We start from the raw sequence: 11304 nt of genomic DNA on the forward strand, positions 1-11304 counted from the left end.
CACACTCTGAGAGATCATAGTGAATTGAATTTTCTCATACAGGCGGCATACAGGAAACTCAAAAGAAAAAATGGAACTAGTTAGCAGACTACAAGATAAAAATATGAATCAAGATTTAAAAGGGATTGTTATTATCTATTACACCTCTCGGAAATGAAAGCAAAAGCGTGAAATCTAGTGCAGCTATTTTCCCAGAGGAAAAAGCTGCCTTGATTGAAAGAAAAATATATTGAAATTCCTCACAAAGGCAGTTATTTAACGTCTTATTGATTTCTTATGCCGCTTTTTGTGCTGGAAGCAAAAAAACAGCTGTTATTAAATTAGGTTTTTTATTGCCCAACACATCTGTCTGCTCTGGTAACACAGTAATCTGTGCAGCTGCATCACACAGGGGGAATAGTGGTGTGAACGCACTCAGGCCCAGACTGCAACTGCACAATGAAGTCACTCCTGTCGAACTGATTTTCAAATCATACTCTGCACAGGTCAGAAAGGGCCAGGGATAGGAGAAAGTGTTTTTAGTATTCCGTCACTCACCTAATGACAGGTAGTAGAGTCGTTACCAGGGTACAGTCTGCATTTATGGTTAAATTTATAGTGTTTCTATCACGTGTTAATAGGAGTTTCAGAATTTACTTACTCCGTTATTTTTAAAAGAATATTCATCTAATGCTGCCATAGGCACACCCGTTATGATTCTTGAAACCCTAATTGCAACATGTCACTACCTAATTATGAAGAAATAGATTAGTCAATAAGGAATTCACAGCTATAATATTTTGTTATTTGGTTCCTTTAACCCTTTAAAGACCGTGATGGTGTAAACACTATCATACTGAAGTGTCATTCTGGGCCCGTGATCAGGTAAACACAATAAAAAATGCACTTTGTTTCTTTGTCTTACTGGTCTACCATACTTTTCAGTACAGGTTGTAAGATGCATATCATTGGATAGGGGAGGGTTTGAATTTCACTGCCTACTTGTTTGTTTTTTCATGTGATGTCACTGAGACGGGCATTTAATTTTTAAAGAGTGGATACATTTTGCAGCAGCATGAAGAAACAAAACGTGACACAGAAACTTATTTACAGCTAAGAAAAAAAAAACTGTAAATCCGACGTATTTGACATATAGTTATAGTAGAACATTTCTTCTGTGTCATGTTTTAATTTAATTTATCAGGTATGCTTTTTTTCCTTTGTTACTAATAATAATGGAATAAAAAACTTATTTTATTTATAAATATTTATTTTGAGAAAATTGATTGAGAGTAGTGTTCATTATTGCTTATAAAGACCCTGAGAATAAATGTGTATTATGTCATTGCAATCACTCAGGTGAAACAATGTCTTGTAATTTGCCCAAACATCAATATTTTTCAACAAAACATTCAAGAAGTAAAGTAAGGCCCCTCAGGTCATAGAATAACACGTATCTCTAAGCAGAATACATAATAATACTTAAAAACCCAAATTAATAAAAGCATTGCACATGTTTTCTGACCGTAAAATGGGCGCTGAGGGTTCTGAATTCTTGGATGGGATTTATAAAGCACACGCAATGGCATAAACACGCAATTAATATGTGATTTGTGGGAGAAATGTCTCTCTGCACTTTACCCATTGATGCATATGTAATTATGTATATGAAAATGTAATTCTGGGGTGTTTCTGAACGAAACCGCTAAAATTGTAAGGGGATTTTGCAAATGAGGCCTATTAAATATTCCATCTAATTTATTAAAGCTGCCGGTAATTGCAGGCCTCTTATTTGCGTGATTATTTTATGAACTCTAAAAGCAGGCATTAATTTGCTGCAGTCAGACAGTTTATTTCAAACACAAAGAAACATCTAGTAACATTTTGCAAAGAGCTCATTTTTTAACCCTTCTGATAAAGTCAGTTTGTAAATTATGGTTTATAATACCGGTACCGTATTGTTTTGCAAACTCCAGTTTTCAATACATGTTTCACAGTTTACATGACAAAACAGAAAGTCTGCAAATAGAAAATATAGAATCCATGTAAAAAGGGGTCTTAGAAGCTCCTAAAAAGGTCTCCCCACAGTGCAAGGCAAGGTTCTAACGAGAGCCTTTACTTCTAGAGTGTAGGCATTATTATAAGAATGTTGGAGGAGATTAAGAAAAGATGGAATGATATTCTGAGGCGCACTAAAGAAAAAGTCTCATATGCAATGAGGGCTCATCCTCAACCATTATTTTAGTAATGCCTTCAGAATGTATGTTTTTGTAATACGGCATTCTGGTATTTAACAATACTGGTTCAGGCAGTATTGTTAAATTCGAGTTGGAAAGAAAACTAAAAAAAGAAAAAAAAGGACTGAGGGACAGATGACGCAGTTAGTTTGTAGCTAGAGCAAGTATAGTTTTTCAACCATATATACCGTACAGATATGCTTTAACAATAAAAGCCCCGCGGCAGTCATTTTTGTGGTTTTTGGTTTTAAAATATAATTTTCTCTATTCGTGTAACCATAAAGGTTTGCTTGTTCATGTACCTTTCTGTCTGTATGTGTTAAATATTCTCACAAGGCATGAGAAACATGGGGGTGCAGAAATAAATAGCCACACAAAATACAATTTATTTTGATTATATAGTACGATATTCTACTTTATTATTTTATTTACCAGTCCGCAATGTGTTTAGCTGTAATTAAATTTGTCTCTGCTCTCTCTCTGAGTGAATGACTGACAGTCTATTGTTTTCAATCAGCCTGACTGCCAGCTGCGCTGCCTTCATCAGTCAATTAGCATCAGGACTAGTGAAAGTAAATACCAGAGACTGTGGAGTTTTACTATGCAACAAAATATGGAGTTGATGTTTTGGATCAGATGGCACGGAAGTATTCCCTGAAAGCTGGCTCCCTACGATGGTCTGTTCAGGTGTTTTACAATGTATTGGATCTAGCAGCCATTAACTCATGGGTACTTTACAAAGAATGCATGGAGAAGAATTTACCAAGGAGAGAATATATTTTACAGTTAGCACAGGAACTTTGCAAGAAGCGTTTGGAACAGAGGGAGACTGCCAAGCATGTACCCACAGCTGAACCTGGCAACCCTGCTAAGAGACTGTGAACAGCATTAGTCTCAAGGTAAAGGAATACCCTTTTGTCGAAAAAGAGAAAAATAAATCAAGACTTATTTTAAAATTTCTTGTGCTGTGCACTTCTGTAAAATGTTTTCTTCTAAGTTTATCTACGTTGTTCAGTTGCTTTTGCTTATCTGATAATAAACCGATTGCTGTTGAAAAGTAAAAAATGTATTGCTATCGTTTCAGTTTTATAAATATGTATGTTGTAAACCAATTTCTGTTTCATATATATATATATATATATATATATATATATATATATATATATATATATATATATATATAGATATGCTTGCCAGATAACACATCAGATGTTTATTAGACTTACTCAATAAAAAAATTAAAAAATAAATTACACCGGACTGTTTTTCCTTTCGTTATACTATTTACAGTGTTTTGAATACAGCTGTCAGAAAGACTGCTGCAGGGCTTTTAGGTATGAGTATATCTCTGGTCCTTCTAATGTTAAAATCATACATAGAGTAAGAAATACAGACAAACACAAGAAATAGGAGAGTTGTAACTGCATAAGACGGTAACACTTTATATTAAGGTTTTGCTTATTAATACTTTATAAATATATAATAGATGTTTAATAACTGTTATATAGTGTTAATAAAGCATTATATATGGTTTATAACCATGCAATAGCCATAGACGGAATTACAGTTTTATAAAGCAGACCATTTTTAGCTACCTATTGTACTTTGGGATGTTTAAATGTAATTCAGTCTATGGCCACTACATTGTTATAAACCATCTGTAATGCTGTATTAACACTATAACATAGTTATTAAGCATATATTGTATATTTATAAAACATAAATAAGCAGCACCTTAACAAAAAAGTGTTAGCCAAAAGACTTTAAGAAGACCTAAGCCATAGTTAAACTGAAGATTGTTCGTTTGCAGCTGTATTGTTGCTGAACATATTGCTATACAACAATGGAAGGCATATCCACCTGTTTGACTGCCATGGATATAAGTAAGTACATTTATTCATTTGTCCTTGTGATGTATTTCGAGCTTGTAACACATCTTCATGTGTTACAAGTACTGCTTGTACCAAAATCTCCAATTCCATATTAGTAAATTTCAGTTTTCTCTTCTGAGCTTCCTCATCACCATGGCTAGTACCACGTTGAGGTCTTTGTGTGCCATTCATTTTCTTTTGGAATGTGTAGCCTACACACACAGGGTTGACCCAAACCCGCTATTTATTGTGAGAGGTGTGTAATTCTCCACCGCTAATTGTGGTGAGGGGTATTTAAATTGGTTGATTGCGGAATCGGTCGGTTTTTCCCCTTTATAAATTTGGGCCTTAAATATAAATAAATAAATAAATATTGTGTTGAAAAAAAGATCAATACCTCTGTATGGCTGATTGTGTAGCTCTACTGAAGTACTTTAGAATGTTCAATGTTTTGGGGGAAAAAAAGGACACAAATTCCAAGATACTACTGTAAAAATTAGATTTTTTGTGATTTTTTACAGGAAGAGAGGGAACTACAGCCAAAAAAAAATCCTGTGCTGGGAGAGCATCCCACCGATAAACACTTGGTCCTTAAAGGGTTAAGGCTGGTTCATCATGTGACCGTTACTAGTCATGTGACTGTCTGGCAATCCAAGGGTAAAACGAAAGGTTTCTATCTGGTCATGTTGTACAGCTGAGGTATGAACCAGCTTGAACCTGCAAATGGAACAGGATTGCTGTTAAAATCATCTGCTGCATTTGCATTTGATCCAGCATTAGGCCGAGTTTGGATTAATAAAGGCCCATGCACCAGACAACCAGAAAACTGACTTTGGACTGATTTTGCTCAAAAGTAGGAAGCAGCTTATTCAGATATGCAGGACCATTATAACTTCATACACAGGAACTAGCATTTTTAAATCCATGTAAAACTTTACCAGTGCAAGGTCCCAAGAAATGTGTTGGGTGTTGGATAAATTTGGCTTGAGACAGTATACTGGTTGTATTGTTTTGTATCTACTGTTTCGTAATCTTCCCACACATAATCCAATACCCCTGTGGCTTCACAGCCTCCCTACAGCTCAGGAGTTATTCCAGCAGTTCAAGCTGTATATTCTGTGAGCTTGTTTTTGTTCAGGATCCTGTGTGTGTGAAAGTGAAGTCTTAGTATGTAATAGATATATGTACTTTCACAGATATTGTGTTGCTTGTATATTCTTCCCTAGTTAACCCTTCATTGCTCTCCACTTCCTCTGAAACGAGCCGTTGTTTGTTTTCCAGTTTGTCATCAGTCCCTGAAGATATAATTTCAGCTCTATCCGTCTGTCCATTCCAGCTTGAAGCAGCCTTGCTGTGTTGTCACTGTGTCATAAAAGATTACCAATGCCTACATCCACCATGTGCTCATGTAAAAGTGTGACATATGGTTAGATGGACAGGTTCTTCCAATAACTTTATAAATATTGTAACCATATTGTATCATAACTAGGTAAACGTGTGATATAGAGGCAGACAGGAGTGCTCCTTATTTTTCCAGGTTCTAATACTTACAATACATTTGAGCTTGTAACAAACTGAATAAGCTAGTCACTAGATCAGGGTTTCTCAAACACGGGCTACCAACCTAAAAGATGCTCACAAGGCTATTGTAGCGGGGGTCGCGTGATCACAAAAAATATTGACAAAATTTTAAGATTAGGGCTTCTGATTTTCTGTTTTAACCGATAAAACACCATTTGTGGATCATAATTTTTTACCTTTTGTGACCTTTACCAATAAGTTAAGTTATACTTAAGTGGGTAATTTTTTTTGTTTTTTGTGTTGCATGAATTTGTTTTGGTGAAGGGTCACGGCAACCCTTTTAGGGAGGAAGTACTGAATTTGATGTGACTACGCAAAGATTATGAAATTTGGGTGGGTTGATGCTCCATCGTCACTGTCCGTTTAAGATGGAAAGATAACCTCCTAGCGAAACGTTCTAAATTTTGTCGAATGTTATGTCCTCATCCGAACAAGTGTCCGTAACATTGATATATTTGCAATCCTATCATCTCTTAAATTTTATATTAACTTTAACACACGCTATACATTTTTTTACTGGATCCCTTTATTTTTTTTTTTTATATTTCTTTTTTTGTCGTCTTCTTAGCAACGTTGCAATCCGTCTTCCCACAACAAGACCTTTCTGTCGTTCCTTTCTTCATGTTTCAGACGTTCAATGACATCTCCAATTACTATTGTGACAGAAAAAAAAAAAAAACACCAAAGCATTTTGGAAAGTAAACAAAAACAATAATTTCATACAGTATATACAAAGTGAGGGATTTATTTTTTTTGGCTACATCCGATTTATTAGAACTTTTTATCTAGTTTTTATTCGTGTCTTTTTAATATTTATTTAGTTTGGGTTTTCGGGATGAATGCAGGAATGTAGGGCACAAAAATGAAGACTGTCTGCTGTCCCTGTCTCCACCACAAGGTGAAGACTGCCAGCTGTCCCCATCTCCACCGCCAGGTGAAGACTGCCAGCTGTCCCAGTCTCCCTCCGCCAGGTGAAGGCTACCTGCTGTGCCCGCTGTCGTCCAAGAGAGAGGCCCCACTGTCATCATACGGGAGAGACACGCGGATGTTCCTGCTGCTGTTGCTCCGGAAAAATGTCATGCTGTTCCTGTCGCCGATGCCAGGGAAGACATGCCCCTGTTTCTGCCTCCACCATCAGAGGGAGACGGGCTGTTGTTCCCGCCTCCACTACCAGAGGGAGATGAGCTGCTACTCCCACCTCTGCAGCTAGAGGACGACGACTTGAAGTTCTTGTCTCCATCATCAGAGGGAGCCTACTGGTTGGTCCCGCCTCCGGAGTTAGAGAGGGACAACCAAGAAGAGCTGCTGCAGCCTCAAGAGCCAGAGCTGATGCCAGTTCTGGCATTGGCAGCTTGTTTATTGCCGGTGGAGCCACTTTGGAAAGGTTCTGCTCTGCTGCCAGCACTGCCACTGGCCACAGTGCCGCCTGTGGAAGCCTCCGTTCCCATCCCAGGACTTTGTATTCAGCATTTGGGACTTTAGGGAGAGAGGTAGCCATTGAGGTCAATGTGTGCTGCACACAATCCCCCGTATACACCAGCCCACACCGTGTTAGGAAAACAAATAAAATACAGTATTTGTTCTTTATATATATATATATATATATATATCAAATCAAATTTTGATATATATATATATATATATATATATGATATATATATTTATACATCACAAGACATAATTTATATAACACAACCATTTATATTCATACTAATACACAGGTATCACCATGATACAATAAGAATTGGCAAGGATGGGGTTAACGTCCCATCATAATTGAACACGGAAAGAATGTAGCAGGTGGTTAGGAGTTAATTGGTTGTCAGTTGTCTACTTACTCCTAGTCATCTGGTATATAATGACCCAGCACCACCTGTGTAAGGTTGGAGTGGTTTGGAGAGACACAGAGAGACATAGGGAGTAAGTTTTATGATTGCTACCTGTAATGTTTGTATAGGTACACGACGTCACACACATCACCATCATGCCACATATCCCTACTCTGAAACATTACTTGCAACAAAACTTACAGTATTTATTACCCAATCTAGTACTTGCCAAAGATTGCCAATAGCAATGCAACTCTGAGAATCAGCATGGCAAGATACTAAGAGCTCTCCTTCCTTTTAAGCTTCTGATCTCCTAGGGCCAGTATCCAGGAGAGATTATTTTTCCATAGCGTGTACGTGGAAGGTAATGGTATAGAAACTAACAATGAAAAATCAGAACCATCCAACTTATGTACAAGTCAGTGCAATTATTTCAAGCAATTACTGCTTCCAATCTGTCAACCTAGATGCTGGCTGTCAGCTGGAAAACAACACATGTGCATTACTTCTCTGCACCAATCAGTTTTTGCCCAGCAGATGTCTTTTAAGAAGGCTTTAATAGGCAATGCAGGGCCCTTCTGGTAAAGAATAAAAATCAAAACATTTCTAAGGCTTGGGTTTCGACCAGCAAAGGGCTCTGGGCATTAACAATGGCCTGACACACGAAGAAGATTAGAGAGCAAGAAATATATTATGCGAGAGGGAAAAGTTCTCGCTTTCAGGTCCCTAGCACTGCTGCTCCAATTACTCACCCCACAGAGCATTCATGACATGATGGCACTGATTGCTGAGGCAATGACTCACAGATCAAATGGTTTGTCCTCGACATGGGCTTAAAATACTCTCCGGCAGTAGAAGAGAAGGAGCCAATCAGCAAAGTAGGACCCATTTGGAGAATAAGCCTATTCACTAGTGTATGAAATGGGAAGGCAGGTTATAAAATGTTGATGGATGGTTCACTTAACAGCACCTCAATGGAAAATGTATATGTGTAACCAAATCTTTTTTTGTTCTGACAGCAGACTTTTTCTTTCTCACAGCATGTCTTTCTCATTGACTTGGGCATTACTTAAAGGTTAGAACCCGGAAATATCCCTTTATTTTATATATCTATTAGGGATGTCAATTAATTGCAGTTAACTTCTGTGATTAACGCGTTCATTTTTTGGGAGATTAAAGCACCTTAATCGTGTTGTTATTTTGGCTGGGTGTTGGGGGGGAGAGTTAAACCCTGTAATTCTGCACTTCCTGGTCTTTGTGTTTTCCACTGTGGACGAGTTTCATCTTATTATGTTTGCTTTTTGGTTCCTGGGCTGTCCAATTTGAATGGCGCTTTAAGAGGGCTTAGCCAGATAATGAGGGGAGGCAGGGGGGAATCGAAATGGGGCCACGAACCGGCATGGCAAGGAGTCCCGGAATGGGTGAAGGAAGGGGCTGGTGTTGAAAAACGTTCGGGAGGGGCATGAGAAAGGAGTGGAGGGACAGCAGGTGAACAGACGGGGCAGCACGCCGGGATAAAGGCAAAAAAAAAATCTCGGAAAAAAAAACCGGGGTTGTAAGTAGATGGTAAGTAAACAGGCAGGGCCAAAGGCCCCCATGGCGCAAGTGCCATGTGCAAGCCGAATGAGCACTGAGTGTATGGCATGGCAGCATCGCCAGGGACAGGTTCGTCACGACCCACAGCCCCCGGCGGATGGCGAAGAAGATGTGAACAGATACAGGTTACGAGAAGCTGGAGTTACTCGGGGGTGGCCGGGTAAGCACAAAAGGCACCACAGACTCCCAGTGCCCAGGGGAGATGAATAACGTGAATGACTGTCGACCACGGCAGTTTAGGGGTAATGGTCTCAACCCATATCAGCACAAAGATTAGGGGCATTGGGGGTAGAGTATAGAGTGAAGTGTAGTGAGGAGGAAAACTAGCCAAAGAAAATGGCAACCAAGGTAGTTGATTCGGAGTAAGTAATCAGTAAATCGCGTGCAATGGGGGGGAGGAGAGATCGTCAATCATCGGCAGAGACGAATCACCGTTTAAATGGGTACGCTACGCATGAAAGATATTACCTGAAACTCAGGAAGACGCAGTGGCCAAACACCATTGGATCGAGCAAATTCAGATGTGAGGAGACAACTGCGAGATAGGTGCCTCACGAGAATTCGGTGGGCGCGAAACGGGCGGGAGCGGTGTGCTTTTGCCAGAGGTAATTCAAGCTCTACTAGTATTATACTGTATCTGTTAAAAATCTTTAATTGCCATCAGCCCGGGTGGCTGTGGGCAGTTGATGAACTGCCCGGGCAGATGCTGAAATGACGTAAAATTCAATGCTAATTTGGCATCTGCCCACCATCCTGGGCACTTTGCGAACTGCCCGGGCATTCCCATTCTTCTCAGTATATAAATGTTTCTATTTACCGTCGTTCTACAATTAATTGAAATCCTTAATTATAATATAATAAAAATATAACCTAGAAAGGCAGATGCTGAAATTACATAAGATGCGATGCAAATTCGGGATCTGCCCACCACAGCTGGGTACTTCGCAAACTGCTCGGGCATTTTCGGTAACCGCCCTATTTCAGCATTGGTCCGTTAGAGATTATATATATATATGTTGTAAATGATCCTTGCACCTCACTCTGTTCGTTACCCCTTTAAATTAGACCCAGGACACAAAAAATTGATTTTTACAGCGCTGATGCACACTTTTTAATAAACACCAAATCAAAAACAAAAATTAAACAAACAGAAATAAACACCCAGCTCTCCTTTAGAGCACTAACTAAACAAAGACTGGTCCCTCACTGACCACAGGACGGCGAAGCCGTTTACCTGACAAACACCAAACTACCACGCATCACCTTGCAAACAACTGCTTGCGCTCTCGCTCTCGCCGAAGTGAGAGAGATCGAGAGATCCTCCTCTCTCTCTATCTCTCCTCTCTCTCTCTCTCTCTCTCTCTCGCTCTCTCTCTCTGCTCTCTCTCTTCTCTCTCTCTCTCACACACCCGTGTGCGGGCACGCACACGCTCTTCCCTCAACAGCCCTGAATAAACTGCCTGTCTCTCTTAAATACCCTGCACCTGTCTCTAATTTACAACTACCCAGCATTTGCGGGGATTACTAAACATTAAGCAATTTAAAACAATAGACCCAAATGGGCATTCTCACAAGTGTAGAAAAAGTTAGCAGGGAGGCTTTTAATAACACCCCTCCCTGCTACCTTACTATAATATTATATATATATATATCTATATATAGATATATATATATAGATATAAATAGAGATAGAGGTATATATATATAGTAGATATAGATATAAAGTGATTAGAGGTTAAATCTACATATTCCTCCCGGCCTGAAAAACATGTGTGTATGCACATTTTGTTTAATTTAATTGTTAATTGTTTTGTTAATTATCCCCTGCACCTGGAAGTAATTGTTAATTAGAACCAGGTGCAGGGTATTTAGGAGGTGCAGTCAGTCTGCACTTGACTGCTGAGTAGAAGGAAGCAGATGTACTCTGTTTCCAAGCAGTCAATGCATAAGTAAGTGGTGTGTTAAAATTGTGTGTTTTGTTTGTTGACAGGTATAGGGCTTAGCCATCCTGTGTGTCCATCAGGGAGCTGCTTAAAGTAAAGTTAGGCTATACATTTCAGCTAGGTGTTTATTTATTTTTTTGTTTGTTCTTTTGTTTAAAAATAAATTAGTGCAACTGCGCTTGAAAAATCAACTTCTGCATCCTGGGTCTATTTTAAAAGGAGCAACGAACAAATGTGAGTGCTGCCCGTGTTACTGTATATACGAATA

This window comes from Polyodon spathula, chromosome 19 (assembly GCF_017654505.1).
Source record: "Polyodon spathula isolate WHYD16114869_AA chromosome 19, ASM1765450v1, whole genome shotgun sequence".
Lineage (NCBI taxonomy): Eukaryota > Metazoa > Chordata > Actinopteri > Acipenseriformes > Polyodontidae > Polyodon > Polyodon spathula.